The following is a 22,128-nucleotide window of genomic DNA, read 5'->3' on the forward strand; positions in this document are numbered from 1 at the left end:
ATATTATTTTCATTTTCGGAAAATGTTAGGCCAGGCATTGTTTTAAGCCAGAACATCTTTAAAAGACAGAGATACTCGTATTGTGCAGTCATAACGGATCAGGAAACATTGAAACATCTGCACATATAAGTGTCTCAAAACTGAGTGTCCATCTTTGTAACTTCATGGTCAGTACTCAATGAACAGAAAATTGTTAATCTGTTCTCATGTTTCAAGTCTTACAAATTTTTCCCCTTTGAAGACAACTGAATTATATTATTGTAGTTTTGATGGTGGGATAGTCTGTGCTGACTTTTATATTACATATATATTTATAATATATTGTAAATTTATAATATATTTATATTTTATATTATAAATATATATAAGTAAAAGCTTATATTTTTTTTAATTTTTTGTTTATTGCAGTAACATTGGTTTATAACGTATAAATTTCAGGTGTACATCATTATACTTCTATTTCTGCATAGGTTACATCATGTTCACCACCCAAATACTAATTACAACCCATCACCACACACATGTGCTGAATTGTCCCTTTCGCCCTACTCTCTCCCCCTCCCCTCTGGTAACCACCAATCTAATCTCTGTCTCTACGTGTTTGTTTATTGTTGTTATTATCTACTACTTAATGAAGGAAATCATACGGTATTTGACTAAAAGCTTATATGTTTTAAGCCTTAAAGACTTTTAGAGCAAAAGCATAACAGTTTTCTATAAAACAGCATGTCTTTTTGACTTAAAAAGTTCAGTATTTGAACAAATTTTGAAATGCCTTTATGCAGGGGGTGAAGTGGGGAAGACTGATCATAATCTAGTCCTAAGAATATATTACAGATCTATGTATGAATTTCCAGCAGAGTCAGCTACACCTGTGAGAGAAATATGAGTGAAACGTGTGACAGAATAAAGTCAACAGTGAAACCGTTTACTAATTGTTTACAATTGCCAGTTGTGTAGATAAATAATTCAGTTACTATTATTTATTACTCCAAAGCTATTTTTACTACTTGTCCAACATGTTCAATTTTACCTTCTCAGTTCTACTTCTACAAAAACTAATATGTTTTAGAATCTGTCTAGGCTGCCTCTGCCTTCAAGTTGCAATTAGAGATATTGGCAAAGAGACAAATGATCATAAGCAAATAAGAGTCCTGATCCCTCACCTTGTCTCCCAAATAACACACTTACCAGCAAATATACACAAATGCCCAAAAATGCCTAGGCAGGGTGAGGAAAGGAGGGAAGACAAAGTAGAAATGCTTTAGATGTACCACTGATTTTGAGCTCCTTATATCAGATAGAAGCTTCCTTCACAATTCATTGTATTTCTCTACTTCATTTCCATGACAAATTTCAGGCAGAAATATTATGCAGGTAGCACACAATCCAGCCACAGCATCCAAAGGGTACAAATCCCCCAGAATTCTTACGTCAAAGCCCACATACTAATCCAATGCTCCCATCCCTTTGCATATTCATCACCAAAGGAATTATTTTTGGGATCCATACTTGGGTTCTATGGAATACCAAGTTGCATATGGCAATCAGAGATTCTGAAAATAACAGATTACTTATGAATTACAAATGGAAAAGGGTGCCATTATAATGGAGAAATTTGTTGGACACTATTTTATTTTATTTTTTTTGTGTGAGGAAGATCGGCCCTGAGCTAAGATCTGCCAATCCTCCTCTTTTTGCTGAGGAAGACTGGCCCTGGGCTAACATCCATGCCCATCCTCCTCCACTCTATATAGGACGCTGCCACAGCATGGCCTGACCCGCACCCAACCACTTGCGCCACCGGGCCGGCCCCTGGAGGACACTATTTTAATTAGATAATCAATTTATCATCACCAACAATAGGCTACACTGATATTTTATGCCCCTGAAGTGATACATCCAGGAGGACACAATCCATCTTATGTGCTATTTTTGCCAAAAATGTTAAATCTGAATCTAATTTGAGGAAACAAATAGGTAAATCCAAATTAAGGGACATTCTTGAAAACAATGGTTCTGAACTCCTAAAAAATGTCAGTCATGAAGATTAAAAAAAAAAAGATGGACAAACTGTTCTAGATTAAAGGAGACTAACTACAGTGTTTGGTGTTTGATCAGTGTTTGGATCTTGGGTGAGGAAAAAAACCCCAGCTACCAAAGACATAATATTGAGACAATTTGGAAATTTGTATATGAACTGTATATTAGATAATATTATTCTATCATACTAAATATCTTGGGAGTGGTAATGGTATTATGCATCCCTGTTCTTCGAGGACACGCGCTGAACTATTTATAAGTGAAGTGTTACGATGTCTGTAACTTACTTCAAATGGTTTAGCATTTGCCTCCTCTCTCTTTATCTATATATATAAAAATGTAGCAAATTTGGGAACTATTTAACTATTAGTGAATCCAGGTGAAAGGAAATGGGTGTTTGTTGTATCACTCTTTCAACTTTTCTGTAGATTGGAAAATTTTCAAAATAAAATGTTAGGGAAAATATAAACCAAGAATCTGACCATTTATCATCACCTCCATGATACCCTAGACCAAACCGCTATCATCTCTCACCTGCATAACTGCAATAGCTTCCTAACTGGTCTCCTTGCTCCTGCCCTTGCCCCCTCCAGTATACTCTTCACACAGAGGCTGTTGTAGATGTTGTAAAGTGTAAATTAGCTGTCCTCTGCTCAAAACCTTGCAACAACGTCCGGATTTGCTCGGAGTACAAACCAAAGTGCTTCCATGCACTGCACTGCTCCCCATCTTCACTTCTTCTCTGCTCTTTCCTCTTTCTATACCTGGCTTCTGCCTCAGTCACTGGCTCCTAGTTTCCTCATGCTCTTACCTCAGGCCTTTGCACTCGCTGTTCCCTCTATCTGGAAAGCTTTCCCCCAGATTTCTGCATGGCTTTCTCATCACCTCTCACTTTTATCTCTCATACTTTCTAGGAGAAGTCACCCTTGACTATTTCCTGTTCCTGCACTTTATTTTCCTCTGTAGCACTGATCTCCATCTAACACACCAAACATTTTACTCTTTATTTGTATTTTCTATACCACTCCCCTTGCCACCCTTCATAGAATGTAAGCTCCAGTAGGGTGGGGACATTTGTCTGTTTTGTTCAATGCTATATCCCCAGCATTTTGAACTGTGCCTGAACTTAGTAGTTACTTGATAAATATGTATTGGAATGAATCAATGAATGAAACAGCTTGGTTATCTTCTGGTCATAAAGCCTCTTTCTCTAGGGACACTAAGCCAATCCAAGGGGCTGGTGGTTATGCCCCTTCCTTTTATCTCCATCTATCAAAGCAAACAAACCAACAGACAAACAAAACTCCCACCAGCCCTTATTCTTCCAACAAAGAGGCTCCCATCCCTGGCAATCATATCAAGTCATAGAAATTGATTCATCTTTGGGAAACATTATCTACATTCTGATTTCTCTGACCATCACATTATGACTTCCAAGCTGGGTTCAATGGGTCATCCCAATTCTACTGCTTGCAGAGACTTGGATAAGCTCTACCATAAAGCATATGTTCACAATATTTCAGAACCTTTTTCACTTCCACATTGTCATCCAATCTAAACTTTCTCTTTTAATGTTTATCCCTCTTAATAATAATATTCTGTTATTTTTTTTCTCCCTTTAAAGTAAAAGCCCAAGTGTTTTTATAGAAGATTGGAGTACCCACTGGGGTATTTAAATATTTATTCTCATCATTCAGGAGGACTCATGTACACACAGGTCTACAGGGCTGTGGGCCTGGCCACAGAGCACACTAGTGGATGGAGGTTGCTCATGTGAACCTGCCTCTGAAGATGATCACCTTCTGTAAGGCAACTCACCCTAAGAGCCAACCTCCTTTTACCCTGTAAGTAATTGAAAATCATCTTATCTGATGGCTTCACTTGTTTAATTACTGATTAATTTTACTTTGACAATGAGTGTTTTATCCAAAATCATCTTCTGGAGGTACAGGGAATGAAAATTACTCTGTAACATGCTTCTAATTACTGAAAGATAGAGGTATGCGGCCTTCAGAGCTGGGTTGCTCCCATTCCTTCTTTGATTTTTATGTTTACTAAAAACGAGCCTTGTTAATTAACACAGTAGATACAGGATACTATTTACATCCATTTGGGCTAGTGAAGGTGCACAGAGTGAAAGCTAACCACCACCAGAAAGGTTAAGAATAAGTGCTCACACTACTTGGGAGTTTCCTTTAAAACCGTGAAGCGCATCAAGCACAAAGATAGGACAAGTGTCACCGAATAGACAGGGCAGGCGGCTTGCATGGGGAGAGCCAAACCTGAGGAGGGGCTCTTTCGAATCTAGCGGGTTTCCTGGTGTCCTGGGGTTCATTCACCAGAGAGAGCAAATAAACATTAACGTCTAACTCCAGGCACTCGAGGAGCAGAAATCTGGTCTCTTCCTGAGATACCCCGTACAGATGATTCCTCTAGCAGGTCTAAACCGGTGGTGCGGGTGAACCTTACTGCGTTGACCCCGCTTTGGGGACCCCTGCTGTTCAATGGCCGCCCCCCTGGACCACCACCTCCCCGGCAGGGCAATGCCCGGGGCGGGGCCCAGCACAGGTTTTGAACAAGAGAGGCAGTGGCCGGCACTCTGGGGACCGAGCAGGGCCTCTGAGCCCTGGCTGGGCCCTTCAAGCCGCGTGCCTGGCTGACGACATGGCCTGTGCGGCCTCCGGTCACCTGCAGGCGGGCGCGGTGACAGCGCCTCCCTCCGGGCTGTGGCGAGGGCTGGATGAGGTCACCACGGTAAGCGCCCACTTCGGACGCCCCGGCCCTTAGTAGTTGCCGAGTAATCGTGGCTGTTACCGCGTCGCCGGCGTCCTTCTCCTCGCGGCGGCAAGTTCGCCGACAGCCTGGAGGCCCCGCTTGGAGGGCGGCAGGCGCCCCCGGAGGGCGCGGCGCCCCGGGGCCGAGAGGTCTGCGCGGCTTCCCCTGGGCAGCCGCGGGCCGCAGGGGAGCCCAGCGCCGGGGCCGCAGAGACGGCGAGAGGACGAGCGCGGGGACGCCCCGGGGCGCGGCCCGGGGCAGCGCCGACCCGAGAGCCGCTGGAGGGGAGCCGCGCGTGCCGTCCCGCCCGGCTGGGCCTCACTGGTCGCGAGACCGCACCCAGGGCGCTGACCTCTCCGCCCCAGCTTCCTCCCTGGTGATACCTGCTTCATACGGGGAAGGAGGTCCTAGTGTCTGGCAGGCGGCAAGTGCTCTTCAAAAAGCTTAAATGAAAAAGGCGCGAGAAGAGCGAGAGGCCCTCTTTCTGCATCCCCTGCACCTGGGAAAGCAGATCCTGCCTCCCTTTGGCAGCTTGAGCTGTTGGTGCTCCTGCCTTAGCATCCCCGCTGGGGCGTCAGCTTCTGGAAGCCTGTGTTGGGCACGGCGTTGCTTCCTGTCAAGAGAGCTCGCTCCGTACCTTTCACATACCCACGGAGTCACACAGTCTTCAAATGTCAACGTTGGAACTGATTTAAAGATTATCTAGTCCAAATATTTATTGAATGAATATTCAAGAATTATAAAAAATATGAGTACTTAAGAGAGCCCTTGGCATATATAGTAAGGGCTACATTCCTGAGTTAACACCTTAACTTCTCAAAGACTTGTCTCTTCATCTGAAAAAGTGATTACGTTGCCCAAGGTCACGGACTAGTGAGTGGCAGTGATGGCTGAGATTTGAAACGAGGCATTCTGCCCCCAGAGTCTGTGCTCTTAGTCACCACCACAGTTAGCAACAACTAAGGAGCACATTTTTGTGTGTGCGTGAGGAAGATTAGCCTTGAGCTAACATCTGTTGCCAATCCTCCTCTTTTTGCTGAGGAAGATTGGTCCTGGGCTAACATCCATGCCCATCTTCCTCGACTTTATAGGGACGCAGCCACAGCATGGCTTGACAAGTGGTGCATATATCTGCGCCTGGGATCCGAACCTGTGAACTCCGGGCAGCAGAAGCGCAACGTGAGAACTTAACCATTAGGCCACCAGGCTGGCCCCCCCCCAGTGTAACTTTTAATATGGTAAATATTGATAGATATAAGCCACATAAAGAAGAGCTCGTGGGTTCTTTGAGATTTTTTAAGGGTGTTAAGGATTCCTGAGACCCTCAAGTTTGAGAACCAATGACTTAGACCATACTGGTATTGGCAAAAATCATCAGTTATCAAATTTACATTAAGTTCATGTGATTTCAAGTCTTATCCTGATGTGTTCACTCCTTAGTAAGGTATGCTATGTACTTTTTCTCACATTTGGAAGAAAGATGAATTAGCTTCTAAGTATGGAAGGTCTCTTTTATCCTTCTAGACTGAGTTGAAAGGATGGAGGTACTTCAGAGGGCAAGGAAAGCACAGTTTGTGAGTGTGGAATGGCAGGAGGCTTGGCAGCCCCGTGTCAGAAGCACACTGTGGAGGGGATGTGCTGAGCCCTCAACTGTCAGAACTTTCAGAGGAAAGCTGGAAAGGTTCTCCTCTCATTCCGGGGGCGGGGGGACCACAGTCTAGGATTAGGGCTGTTTGTGCTAGGTGCTAGGTGATGACGTTCAGGATATTAACCCTGAAAGATCAGTTTTCTAGTCAAAAGTGGTCTCCCCAGCCTAAGACTGGTGAGTAACTGTGAAGCCCTTTGTTGGCGTTTGCTGTCCCTTTAAGCACGGCAGTCACTCTAACTGAACTTGGGTACATTCTCAAACGTACCAGGCTCACTCAGTTTGCCACTCCACTTCTTTCATTCCAGGTTCTCGCCCTTGAAATATTGTGGGACAGGTGTTGAGAGGCTGAAATCAATGTCCTGTATCCTATATGGCCAGAGACGTAATAAATTTAGATGATAGATTCATATGTAATTAACATATTGTTTAAAAATATTCTGGTAGGTTGGACTGTCACTGTTTGGTGGGTGCCAATGCAGTCAATGTGACCTGTGTCAGTGTCGTGTATACAATTCAACACTCATACAGAATAAACTACCTTTAACTTTTTGTTGTATTTGCTTCCAGGATTTTCTCTATGCATTTTTTTTTAAAGAAATAAATCACTGGAGATAAAGCAAAGCAAAAATCCCCTTTAACCATTATCTCTAGGCTCATTCCTCCTGTCCGCCCCACTTAACCCCCTGCCCCAGGCAATTACTATTACAAGTGTGTTATGTATGATCTAAAACTACTTTTATAACTACAGATCCATAAGCAAGATACAATATTGTAGTTATCTTCTTTAAAACTTTATATAAATGGTTTAATAGAGTACATAAATCTATCATTTTCACATCACTCTTAGGTTTTTAAGATCTATCAATAATTTGTTTATTGATAGTCATTCTTTTTTAATATCTATAGTATTTCATCATATGATCAAGAGGGGTTTTATTAAACCATCCCCGTATTGCAGGATTTAGGTTTTTCCGTTTTTTCATTGTTACAAACAGTGCTGAAATGCACATCTTTGTTCATATCTCCTTGTGTACTTGTATGTTTTTTTAAGCTATAATTAAAAGTGAAGTACTGAATTATAGGGAATATGCAACCTAAACTTGCGCTCTAAAATGATTGTATCAGTTTATACTCCTATCTGTATCTGTACTATGTCAGCTTCCAATTCCCCATGTCCTTGCCAACCTTTGGCATTGTCATACCCTTTAGTTTTTAACTTGAGCCTCATTGAAACTGATCATATTTTTATATGATTGTGGGCCATTTGGACTCTAGCACAAACATGCTTCCTTAGTGTTGAGGGCATACAGGGCAAATCTCCTTCCTAGTCTAACCTCTATTTCTTATCAAAAACTAATAAAGCTTGCCTTGGTCCTTTTGTCAAATATCTCATTTGTTTTAGATGTCAAAGTAAGAATTGCACTGGACAAAGTTAAACAGGCAAGGAAGACTTTATTCAAGACTATTGCAATAGGAGAGAGAGACTCAACTCAATTCAGCAGAAACAAAGCACTGGCGAGTTTTTAGGAGCTGGGGTAGGGAAGGGGGGTGGATCATAGGCCACCTCTGTGTGCTAATTGGCTTGATCCAAAAGTACGTTTTCTCCTATCTTCATGACAGAAGGGAGTTTACAACTTGGAGCAAAGCACCCATTGAAGTCAGGCTCCTACCCTCCCACAGAGAGATCTTCCTTGATGACTACATTGCAAGGAGATATCCCAGGTCCTGGAGAAAGACATTCCCGGGATCTTAAAGCTGGCAAGGGGCTATTAAGGAGCTTTATATACGTTTTAAAGGGAATGGAGTAAGAAGTTACAATTTTAAGTTTTCTAAAGCAAGTTCTTTAGAAAAAAGAAAAAGGAGGTCAGGGGCCTACAGGCAGGAAGACATCTGTTTAGTCGAGTCAACCTGAGGGCAGTGTTAAGGCCATCTTTGTCAGGGTGCTCCTCTCTGGTCAGGGAGCTATTGCTCTTCAACCAAGACACTCTCAGGTGGGCCTTCCTTTCCCTCCTCCCCCCTCCTTCCTCCCCTACTCCCTTCCCCCCTCCTCTCTCCTCTTTCTCAGCCCAGGCCCTGGACCCCATTTCACTGCAGGGTCCCCAGTCCTCTCCCTGGGCTGAGTATCGATGCCCACAGGAGCCTCCAGGGCTGGGGAGGGGATGGGGGTGTGCGAGCTGGGAAGGAACCTGAACTGCCCCTCCGGCGCAGGGTAGTAGGGAATGGCAGCCCCTGCTACCTCTCCTGGCCAGGGTGAGATCCCTGGGGAAGGGGGTTGGGCAGATGAGGAGCTGGGGGCCAGGAATGCAGTCTGCCCCCAGGGCATTCACAGAGGCTGTGGTGCCTCCTCCCCCCACGCAGTGCGAGGTCAATTCAAAAGTTGTTGAGTTAAAAAGTTCAACATTGTGAGATAGTTTGATAGTATGGGAGGTCTCTCAGAACCAACACCTATTAGTTTGGATCTGTGTTCATTGAACTTCACATTTTTGATACTAAATAGATGTTCACTTTAATGGATGTGTTTAACATTATCACTTACTTTTTGCGCACAACTCAGTATATTTCAAGAAAAAAGGACTTAAGTAACATTTTTTTCCCTAGAAGGAACATTGTTTCTAAGATTCATAGCTTGGGAAACCTCAAAAATTCTTCATCTTCAATTAGTGGAAATGGTTGATAGTTTATAGCATAGAAATCATTTTGATAAGATTTTGTTTAAAATTTTAGCCTCTATAAATCCAAAAATGTAAGTACTTGACTTCAAATATTTTTGTAAAGTCTCTTGCAGTGTGGTTAGTAAAAACAATGTGTTTTGGGTATTAAAGAACTTACTGTTCTTTAATACTTTCTTCTTTTCATATACTCCTTATATTCTTTATTATATTTGGATTTGCTGGCTATCATGTGTGTTATTTTACATAACTTTGGGAGTTTTGAGATTGGAAATTTGATATTTCTGCTTTTAATGTATCCTCATCAAACTTGAGGAATTGTTACCACACCAGATCTGTTTTTGCCTGCTGCCCAGAAAGCCAATCACCGAGACAACAAGATTGAAGAAAGAGAGAGGGTTTATTAATCACAGGGCAGCCAAGTGTGGAAACAGGAGAATGAATGTCAAATCTGCTTCCCTGAAAATAGGGACTCAGGGATATTAATGGGGCAGGGGGCAAGGTGGTCTGAAATGATTGGGGGTGAGGAGAGATGAGGTGACTGGTGATCTGCGCAAGCGTAGTCAGGCTTCATGCCTCTTCATAAGGATGCATGTTCACAGAATGGCGGCGTCAGCATGCCCTGAGGGTGGAGTTCCAATCTTTTGCCGTCAAAAGGTCACTTATTGGACACATGTCTGCGTGGGCCCAGTTGATGAGTTGGTGGTCTCAATCCTGCATGAAGTGAACAAGGGGTTCAATTCCTGAAAAAAATAGCTCAAACACCCATTACCATGGTGACCCAGGTTCCAGGGAGATGTTACGTATAGGAACCTAGTAGGAGTCAGATAGCATATTTCCTAAACAGCACAATTAACAATGGGTAAGTTTATCATGCAGATTTAAGCCCTGGCCTTCAGTTCTGAAGTTTCTAGGTAAGGCCATCCCCCTCTTCTTCCTGGTACAGGGAAGAAGATAACTTTACAAATGGAGATTTCCTTTATAAATGTAAATGTCTCTTACAAAGGGTAACCAGAACCAATGATGGGCTTAGCAAGGACCCTCCAGCTACCTGGAGATGTGTATCATAATGGCCTGTACTGGGGGCAGGCCTCCCATCCCAAACTCTTTTGGTCAGTTAGTGGGGGTGGGGGCCAAAGTGTCTTTCAGGCAGAGACATATTTTGAGGTGGCCAGTTCCGAGGCCCCATAGTTACTAGCTGCTTAATCATCATGGCTAACTGTTTGCTGGTTTCAGAATTTCTCAGGCAGGATGTTTTTGAAAGACTCGTGGACTAAATGGAATTAATAATTAACAACTAAAAACAGCTCTTAAAGTTTATTACACTTAATAAATTTTAATATTAAGAATATTGATACACAAAATAATTCTATAAATACTAGAGTTTATGAAATAATTTAATTTCAATTTTCTGTAACGTATTGTGACTTAAAATTTTATGAACATTTGGCTGAAAGACAATCTAAGGTCCCTGAAATTATTTAGTTAAGACTCACAATGTTTATGTTAAATATCATACTATTTTCTTATTTACATATTTGAAAGTTTTTAGTCATTGTTTTTGTACATAAAATTAATAGCTTTCAAAATTTTATTATTATAGCATACTTACACTTCTATCGACTGATCAAATTTTAGCATATAAAGAATACTTATGTTTGAAAACTAATGTTCAAATATTAATAATAAATTCAAATAAGAAGTCTTGTTCATATTATTGACTTTGTTACACAGGATTCCATAATCATAAATTATGCACAAATTAGAGATACTAGAAAAGCAATTGAAATAGGAATTCTGCTATTGGGCCTTCAAAATAATGAAAAAATAATAATAGTGAAATGATGAAAAATAATGAATAATGAAAAAAAACCAAACTCTGAAATAAGAATAAAAGGGCAAACACAAAAATATTATCATCTGAAATTCTGCTACACAAATAGCTGCTTTAAGTATTTATTGAAAATTCTCTCTTTCTTTTTTTCTCTCTCACACACACACAGATACATTCATCTATAGGTAGACAGGTAGACACTTTATTTTATTTTATTTTTTTGAGGACAATTGGCCCTGCGCTAACATCTGTTGCCAATCTTCCTCTTTTTCTTTTTTTTCTCCCCAAAGCCCCAGTACATAGTTGTGTATCATAGTTGTAGAGTTGTAGCTCTTCTATGTAGGATGCCGCCTCAGCACGGCTTGATGAGCGGTGAGTAGGTCCACGCCCAGGATACGAACCAGTGAACCCTAGGCCGCCAAAGTGGAACACATGAACTTAACCGCTATGCCACTGGGCCAGCCCCGGTAGACAATTTTATATAATGGGATTATGCTATAAATATTGTTCTAAAACTTGTTTTTATCACTCAGTAATGTCATGTCAATTGACATAAATCTGTATGATCATTTTCAATGTCTATATAATAGTCCATCTAAGAATTATAATAATTTTTTAACCTTTTTATTTACTAATAAACATTTATAAATAGCTCATTTTTCACAGATACCATAATACTATGGTGAACAGCTTTTTATGTACATTTTTGTGTACTGTATATTTATCTATCTTGTTATAGAGGATTCCTAGAAATGTGAATGGCTGACAATGATTATTCTAGTGACTGGGTGGATGATTCTCTTCTAACCATCTCCCCCCAACCCCCAACATACCCATATATACATATGTGCTGGTCATAGTTGAGCATTCCTGAGGTATAGATGTCTGACTCGAGGTAAGCTATTCAGATCCTCTCTCCTTGGAATTTGAAACCTGAATGCAGAAGCAAAGAGATCTCAGTCATTGGGACTGAGTCATCATCTTCTGGAAGTGTTGCAGAGAAAAGGTCCACTAACTTGTTTGCTGAGGCCCTTGTAGCTGCCCTACCTCCTATCTCCTACCTTCCTGAAGCCCTTTATCTATCTATCTATCTATCTATCTATCTATCTATCTATCTATCTATCTATCCTCTCTTTCTCTCTCTATCCATCCATCCATCCATCCATCCATCTAGATCTGAATGTTTGTGTCCCCCACAAATTCATTTGTTGAAATCCTAGCCCTCAAGGTGATGGTGTTAGGAGGTGGTGCCTTTAGGGGTGATTAGGCCATGTGGGTGGATCCCTCATGAATGGAATTAGTGCCCTTATAAAAGGGGCCCCAGAGAGCTCCCTTGCCCCTTCCACCGTTTGAAGTTACACTGAGAATGTCAATGAGGAAGTGGATTCTCACCAGACATTGAATTTGTTGGTTCCATGGTCTTGGACTTCCCGGATTCTAGAACTCTGAGAAATAAATATTTGTTGTTTATAACCCACCCAGTTTATGGTGTTTTTGTTTTAGCAGCCAAACAGACTAAGACACTACCTATCTATCTATATCATTCTATCATTCTATGCTTTTTCTTATTCTATGGGCTACTCCAATCAGTTAATCAGAGTAGAACTTCTAGATCAAGGGCACACTCTGTTTATACTTTTATACATGTGTCAAATAATCTTCCCAAAAGATTATACCAGTTTATACTGACATCATCAGTTTGAGAGTTCCCGTTTCCTTATGTCCTTACTAATCCTGGGATTGCTCAATCTTTTTAATCTTTGCCAATCTGAGAAGTTAAAAATATCTTTGTTTTCATTTCTTTGGTTATTACCGAGTTTGGCTTGCTTGTGTTATGTTTATAGACCACCTGTATTTATTCTTTTGATAATTACTTGTTCATGCCTTAGGTCCATTTTTATCCTGTGGTATATGCTATTTTCTTAATGATTTTTAAAGACTGATTTCTAGGGACATTAACCCCTTTTTCATATGTGCTACAAATATCTTTTTCCTAGTTGGTTACTCACTTTTCAATCTTATAGTGCTTTCTTTCTACACAGAAGTTTTATATTTTTATATTGCCAAATTTTACTCATTGCCATTGTAGTTTCTGGTTTTCCTGTGGAGTTTAGAATGGAGTTTAGAATCTCTATTCCAAGATTCTATAATAGTTATTCACATTTTCCTCTGCTATTTGTATGGAGTCATTTTTTAAAAATTTTATTTATTTTCTTGTAACAGCTTTGAAATATAATTCACACATCATTCAATTCACTCAATTTAAAGTGTACAGTTCAAATCTTTTTTGTATTTTCACAGTTGTGCAACCATCACCACAGCCAAATTTAGAACATTTTCATCACCCCTAAAAGAAACTCCATACCCATTGGCAGTCACCTCCATTCCCCCACCAGCGAGGCCATCTTTTTTTTTAACTCTAAATCTTTCATCTGAATGGAATTTATTTTGGTGTAGGGAATGAGGTAGAGATCCAGCTTAATTTACTTTCCAATTGGTTGGTCATTTCATCCCCACTAATTTGTAATACTTCTTTTATTGTATAAATTACCATCTGCTCTTTTAGTGTATTTGAAGACTTTAATATGGGTCTACTGGTTTGTCTTTTCTTATACTAGAACTTCAGTACTTGGTACATCTGATTTCTTACTTTATTCATATTCCTAAAAAACTAGACAATCTTATAGTTTCAAAGTAGTTTTTATTTTCTTTTTGTTTCTACTTCAATTATTTAGTTCCATTTTTGTTGCACTGTAGTCAGAGAAATATGGTGTGAGTTATTTCTATTCGAAAATTTGTTTAAAAGTTTGGTTAATTGTTATAACTTTGAAATTAATTAATTGTTGAAAGAATATTTATTCTCCATTAAGGGTATAGAGTTTGATAGCATACGTTAATATGCATACACCTCTATCAGTTTACCTGATGATTTATTGACAAATACATATGTACTATTTTAACTATACTACCAAATCTGCTTTTATGTATTACTTTTTTAATTGAGATATAGTTAACATATAACATTATATTAGTTTCAGGTATACAACATAATGATTCAATATTTGTATATATTGCAAAATGATCACCACAATAAGTCTAGTTAACATCCATCACCACACATAGTAACAAAATTTGTTTTTTCTTGTGATGAGAACTTATAAGATCTACTCTCTTAACCATTTTCAAATATACAACGTAGTATTATTAACTGTAGTCACCATACTATGCATTACATCCCCAGGACTTATTTATTTTGTAGTTGGAAGTTTGTATCCTTGACCACCTTCACCTATTTTGCCCACCCCCCAACACCGCACCTCTGGCAACCACCAATCACTTCTCTGTATTCATGAATTTGAGGGTTTTTTGTTTATTTGATTGATTGTTTTTTAGATTCCACATATAAGTGAGATCATATGGTATTTGTCTTTCTCTGTTTGACTTATTTCACTTAGCATAATGCCCTCTAGGTCCATCCATGTTGTTGCAAATGGCAAGATTTTCTTCTTTTTTATGGCTGAATAATATTCCATTGTGTGTGTGTGTGTGTGTGTGTGTGTGTGTGTGTGTGTGTGTATATATATCTCGCATATTCTTTATCCATTCATCCATCAGTGGAAACTTAGGTTGCTTCCATGTTTTGGCTATTGTAAATAATGCTGCAATGAATGTGGGGGTGTAGATATCTTTTTAAGGTAGTTTTTGTTTCCTTCAGATAAATACCCAGAAGTGGAATTGCTAGGTCATATGATAGTTCTATTTTTAATTTTTGAGGAACCTTCATTTTGTTTTCCATAGTGGCTGCATCAATTTACATTCCCACCAACAGTGCACAAGGGTTCACTTTTCTGCATATCCTCACCAACACTTGTTATTTCTCATCTACTCGATAATAGCATCCTAATAGGTATGAGGTGATATCTCATTGTGGTTTTGATTTGCATTTCCCTGATGGTTAGTGATATTGAGCATCTTTTCATGTATTTGTTGGCCATGTGTATGTCTTCTTTGGAAAAATGTCCCTTTAGATCCTCTGCCCCTTTTTAAATTGGATTGTTTGTTTTTTTGCTGTTTAGTTGTATGAGTTTTTTATATATTTTGGATATTAACTCTATCAGATGTATGACTTGCAAATATTTTTTCCCATTTAGTGGGTTGCCTTTTCATTTTGTTGATGGTTTCCTTGGCTGTGCAGAAGCTTTTTAGTTTGATGTAGTTCCAGTTATTTATTTTTGCCTTTGTTGCCTTTACTTTTTGTGTCAAATTCAAAAAAAATCATAGCCAAGACTGATGTCAAGGAGCTTATCACCTATGTTTTCTTCTAGGAGTTTCATGGTTTCAGGTCTTACATTCAAGTCTTTAATCCATTTTGAATTAATTTTTGTGTATGGTGTAAGATAGGGGTCCAGTTTCATTCTTTTGCATTTTGCTGTCCAGTTTTCCCAACACCATTTCTTGAAGAGACTGTCTTTTCCCCAGTGTATATTCTCGGCTCCTTCGTCATAAATTAATTGACCATATATACATGGGTTTATTTCTGGACTCTCTATTCTGTTCCACTGATCTACGTGTCTGTTTTTATGCCAATACCATACTGTTTTGATTACTATAGCTTTGCAATATAGTTTGAAATCAGGAAGCGTGGTGCCTCCAGCTTTGTTTTTCTTTCTCAAGGTTGCTTTGGCTATTCAGGGTCTTTTGCAGTTCCATAAAAATTTTAGGATTGTTTTTTCTATTTCTGTGAAAAGTGTCATTGGAATTTTGCTAGGGATTGCACTGAATCTGTAGATTGCTTTGGGTAGTATGAACGTTGTAGCAATATTAATTCTTCCAATTCATGAGCACAGAATATCTTTCCATTTATTTGTGTATTCTTCAGTTTCTTTCATCAATGTCTTATAGTTTTCAGTGTACAGGTCTTTTACGTCCTTGGTTAAATTTATTCCTAGGTATTTTATTCTCTTGAATACAATTGTAAATGGGATAGTTTTTTTAATTGCTCTTTCTGATAGTTCATTATTAGTGTATAGAAACACAACAGATTTTTGTAGATTGATTTTGTATCTTGCAACTTTACTGAATTTGTTTACTGCATTAACAGTTTTTTGTGGAGTCTTTAGGGTTTTCTGTATATAATATCATGTCATTTGCAAATAGTGACAGTTTTACTTCTTCCTTTTTGATTTGGATGCCTTCTATTTCTTTTTCTAGCCTAATTCCTCTGTCTAGGACTTCTAATACTATATTGAATAAAAGTGCAAGAGTGGGCATCCTTGTCTTGTGCCTGTTCTTAGAGGAAAAGCTTTCGTCTTTTACCATTGAGTATGATGTTAGCTGTGGACTTGTCATATATGTCCTTTATTGTGTTGAGGTACAGTCCCTCTATACTCACTTTGTTGAGAGTTTAAATGGATGTTGAATTTTGTCTAATGCTTTTTCTGTATCTGTTGAGATCATCATATGATTTTTATCTTTCATTTTGTTAGTGTGTTGTATCACATTGATTTACTTGGGGATGTTGAACTCTCTTTGCATCCCTGGAATAAATCCCACTTGGTCATGGGCTATGATCCTTTTAATATATTGTTGAATTTGGCTTGCTAATATTTTGTTGGGGATTTTTGCATCTATGTTCATCAGGGATATTGGCCTGTAATTTTCTTTTCTTATACTGTCCTAGTCTGGTTTTGGTATCAGGGTAATGCTGGCCTCATAAAATGAGTTTGGAAGTGTTTCCTCTTCTTCTATTTTTTTGGAAGAGTTTGAGAAAGAAATTGGTATTAATTCTTCTTTGAATGTTTGGTAGAATTCACTAGTGAAGCTGTCTGGTCCTGGACTTTTATTTGTTGGGAGGTTTTTTATTACTGATTCAATGTCCCTACTAGTAACTGGTCTGTTAAGATTTACTATTTCTTCGTGATTCAGTCTTGTTAGATTGTATATTTCTAAGAGTTTATCCATTTCTTCTAGGTTGTCCAATTTGTTGGCATATAATTGTTCATACTAGTCTCTTATGATCCTTTGTATTTCTGTGGTTCAGCTGTAATGTCTCCTCTTTCATTACTGATTTTATTTATTTGAGTCCTGTCTCTTTTTTTCTTAGTGAGTCTAGCTAAAGGTTTGTCTATTTTGCTTATCTTTTCAAATAACCAGCTCTTACTTTCATTGACCTCTTTTATTGTCTTTTTAGTCTCTATTTTATTTACTCTGACCTTTTTTATTTTCTTCCTTCTACTAACTTTGGGCTTCATTTATTCTTCTTTTTCTAGTTCCTTGAGTTGTAAAGTGAGGTTTTTTTTTGAGATCTTTCTTTTTTCTTAATGTATGCATTTCTTACTATGAACTTGCCTCTTAGAACTGCTTTTGCTGTATTCATTCCATAAGTTTTGGTATGTTGTATTTCTAATTTTTCTCAAAGTGTTTTTTTTCTCTTTTGATTTCCTCTTTGACCCATTGGTTATTCAGTACTATGTCATTTAATCTCTACTAAATCGTCAATATTCTTTTATTTGAGCAAAGACTAAGAGAATTATATGCTCCATTACTATGTGTCTGTCAATTTCTTCTTGTATTTCCTGCAGTTTTTAATCTTATGTAGCCCAATATTATATTAATCAATGCATAATGGTTTATGGCACTTGTATCTTCACTGTGGATTGTCCTATTAATTGTTACAAAGTGATCCTCTTTTTGTACTTAATATGTTTAGTTTGAATTAAATGCTGTCTTATACTAATATTGCAAACTCTTCCTACTTGCTTCTCTCCTCTCTAATTTGCCTCCTCTACATTTGGGCAGCCTTTTATTTAGAACCATTCTCGGACATTTTATAAGAATATTTCCTTCAGTTGTGTTTTGACCCATTCTGATAAAATTTTACCACTTATGTATATTATATATAACATATATTTGGCCATGGTCTGTCATTTTGTATTTTATTTACTCTCTCTATGTTGTTGTTGTTGCTGTTTTAACAGCTTTCATGCTGTTCTCTTTGTTTTTTGTAGTACAATGAGCTGAATGAGGTAAAAGTGACCAGGGAGCTCACTCTGAGGTGTCTAGCCAGGAACTGTGGCATACTTAACATTTCCCTTGTCCCTCCCCACCCCCACCCAACCTGGAGGGGCTGCACCCAAACCCAGGCGTCTGCCTCTTCCCCTACTGACAAAGTTGCTCTCACCCTTTTCCTACTAGAATGGAGAATGACAGTGGGGTGGGATCCTTTAAGCCCACAGATTGTCCAGCAGCAGTGCCAGGCCCTAGCTTGCCTCTTGGAGTGATGATGGCAGGATCAGGGACGTGGGCCTTTTCTTTTCTTTTTTTTTTTTTATTTATTTTTCCCCCGAAGCCCCAGTAGATAGCTGTATGTCACAGTTGCACATCCTTCTGGTTGCTGTATGTGGGACACTGCCTCAGCATGGCCAGAGAAGCAGTGCGTCGGTGCGCGCCCAGGGTCCGAACCCAGGCCGCCAGTAGCGGAGCGCGCGCACTTAACCGCTAAGCCACAGGGCCGGCCCGACATGGGCCTTTTCTTGATGACCCTCATAATTTCCCCTTTCTTAATCTATACCCTGTGATATTGTGGAATTAATCTTGAACACTTCCTTATCATGTCTTCCACTTCCCACTCCTCTCAGATAATTTGGAATACATGCACTTTTGATTTTAGTCTTTCTGATTTTTAAACCAAAAACTTGTCAAGTGAAGTAGCTTAATTAGAAAAAAAGAAATACACCTGTGAGGATTTTCTTTGTCCATGACACATCCTAGGCATTTGGGTGTAGATAGATTTAAGATATCTTTTAATGATGAAACATCCATGAAGGAGAGGGGGGAGAAGAATTGATGGCTCTTATTATCCTTGAACTACGAGACAGACATTGTTTAGGAGTTTTGTTATAAGCATTACAGCTCATTAGAAAATGTGGAATAAATCTTGCTTACCACCTTTCAACATATATCTATATCTAAATTATTTATCATGTTTGTTGATTATTGTTTGTTTTGCTCCATCAGAATGTAAGCCCCATAAAGGCAGGGATCTTTGGGTATTTCCTGATGTATCTCAAGCACCTAGAATAGTTGCCTGGCACATAGTAGCTACGCAGTAAATATTTGCTGAGTGAATAAATGAATGAATGATCTCAATCATTAATGAAATGAAAGATGGGACTCCTCTCCATCTTCCCCTTTTAATGTGTTTAGATAACATGCCTCTCTCTGGCCTTTGATCTTTGGCTCTCCATGGCTACTATATTCATAGTTCTTAGCTCCTGAAATGGGGAAAATTCTTCTTTTATCCTGAAATTGTTTTCAGATAACAATGAATGCTTTCAAAAAGGACAAAATATCTTTAGAAAAGGGTCAGTGTTTTATAACAATGCTTTATCCACTTCTGAGTTATGATTAACATTGTGTTTTCCATTGGTGTTTTTAGAGTTCAGAATGTTAACTGACAATGGTATTTTTCTTTTAACCTACAGCACAGCCAAGTACAGCGCGTGGTCATTTATCCCTTGATATTTGTATCTGCAGTTTAGCAAAGCTGCCAGTGCTTTCTTCCTGTTCATTACTATATTGCAGGTAATATTTCTGAACATGTTATTAGATGAAGATTTTTAAAAGCTAAATAAATAAATAAATAAACAGCTCATTTAGCTGAAATAAGAGTTTGATGTAGAGAATAAATTTAAACACTCTAAGAAAAGAACTCTCTTCTTACAGTAGGTTAAGTTATTTAGTGAGACACTGAAACTCCATTTTGGGGCTGAAAAACATGTTCATGCAATAGAGGAGTTGGTCCACAGTTCATCCTGATTTAGGTCATGTATCAGATATTATTGGAGTGACTTTTGTCATTTATGTCACCTCCATGATAGGATAATGTTTTACTTTGAAAGAAATAATTTAAAGAAAACTCAAATGCTAGTTTAAAATAGTCTCTCTTTCTTCTATTGTGGTAAGAATCCTTAACATGATGAGATCTACTCCCTTAACAAATTTTTAAGTGTACAATACAGCATTGTTAACAATAGGCACTTTGTTGTACAGCAGATCTCTAGAGCTTATTCATCTTGCATAACTGAAACTTTATACTCAATGACTAACAACTCCCCATTTCTCCCCTCTCCCGCCCCTGGCAACCACGATTCTACTCTCTGATTTTGAGTTTGACTGTTTTAGATACCTCATATAAGTGTAATCATGCAGTGTTTGTCCTTCTGTGACTAGCTTATTTCATTTAGCATAATGTCCTCAAGGTTCATCCACGCTATTGGTGTATATATATATGTATGTGTGTGTGTGTGTGTGTGTGTATATGCCACACATATATATCACATTTTCTTTGTCCATTCAACCATCAATGGACATTTAGGTTGTTTCCATCTCTTGGCTTTTGTGGATAATGCTGCTATGAACATGGGAGTGCAGATATCTCTTTAAGATCCTGATTTCAATTCTTTAAATTTTTTGAGGAACCTCCATACTCTTTTCTGTTGTGTCTGCACCATTTTACACTCCATCAAGAGTGTACAAGGGTTCCAATTTCTCCACATCCTTGCCAACGCTTGTTATATACACATTTTTGTAATAGCCACCAAACAGGTGTGAAGTGATATCTCCTTGCGGTTTTGATTTGCATTTCTCTGATGATCAGTGACATTTGAGCACCTTTTTATATATTTGTCTTCTTTGGAGAAATGTCTATTCAAGTCCTTTGTACATTTTTTAACTGGGTTATTTGTTTGTTTGTTTGCTATTGAGTTGTGGGACTTCCTTATATATCCCTATCCAATATAGAGTTTGCAAATATTTTCACCTTTTTTGTAGATTGCCTTTTTGTTTTACTGATGGTTTCCTTTGTTGTGCAGAAGCTTTTGAGTTTGATGTAGTCTCACTTGTCTATTTTTGCTTTTGTTGCCTGTGCTTTTAGTGTCATATCCAAGAAATCATTGCCCAGACTAATGTCTATAAGCTTTTCCCCTGTGTTTTCTTCTACAAATAGCCTCTTTTCAAAACAGTTAAATTCAAAGCTTTCCATAATCTGGTTTATTCCTGTTTATTCAACCTTATTTCCAGCATGAACCTCACAATCCAACCAGGCAAATCTCCTCACAATTCCCCAGTTTTCCTCCTGTCTCTAGACCTTGGCCCATTCTATTACCTAAACCTAGAAGGCACGCATCTGGCTATCTCCTACCCATTCTCTTAAAGGCACAGCTCACGACCATCCTCCTCCAAACTTCACCAAATGCCATAGTTCACATGGATTTCTCCCAATCTAAACTTCTGTAGCAATGATCTATGCTATGCATTATAACTGGTTTGATTTCTCCTTGCTGATTGTAAATTCCTTGAGAATAGAAACAGTGCTTTAGAAACCGCTAAGCTTTGGGATTAGAATTTAACAAACTTGTTGAATTGGATTTAAACAGAAGAATTGGCTTCAGTAAACATTTATAGAGGCTACATAGTATGTATCAAAATCTGTGCGTGGAATTAAGAATTCAAGGATGAATTATTCGACATAGTTCCTGCCTTTGGAGAGCTGGGAGTCTTAACATATAAGTACTTTAAGAAATATTTATAAAATGCTAGAAGAACACGGCCTACTTCTGGCTTGAGGGTGAATTGTTCAGGAAAGGCTGCTGAAAAGAAGGTGACATTTGAGCCAAAGATTAGAGGAGGAGGAGCTTCAGAGTAAGCCTGGGGCAGAGGAAGAGAGGACAGCCTTTCAGGCGTAGGAGACAGTGTGAGCAAAGGCATGGAAACTGGAAGCATTAGTTGCCTTTGTGAGGAGAAGCAGGGACCAAGCGGACAGGGGAAAGAGGTAGAATGTTCTCTGTGAACTCTTTTATACATTGTGAATTGTGAAATTTAAAGTATTAATTTTTTCTCTAGTGTATGAAATGTTTTGGAAACAGTAAAAATTTTGTTTTTGGAGCCAAGAGTAGAGTGGAAAAGAAGCTCAAGTTATCAGCTGAGGCCAGGCTATAAGGAGCTTAGTGTGTTACACACAGAAGCTTGGACTTCCCTCTAGAGACAGTGAGAAGGCAGTGACAGTCATGAGCTGCACGGTGAAGGGACCAGCTCTGGTTCGTTGTAACTGGGAAAAGTCAGAGAGGGGTCCATGAGCAATCAGCCCAGGGTGGAGGTGC

This window comes from Ceratotherium simum, chromosome 10 (assembly GCF_057802395.1).
Source record: "Ceratotherium simum simum isolate JZ-2026a chromosome 10, ASM5780239v1, whole genome shotgun sequence".
Taxonomy (NCBI): domain Eukaryota; kingdom Metazoa; phylum Chordata; class Mammalia; order Perissodactyla; family Rhinocerotidae; genus Ceratotherium; species Ceratotherium simum.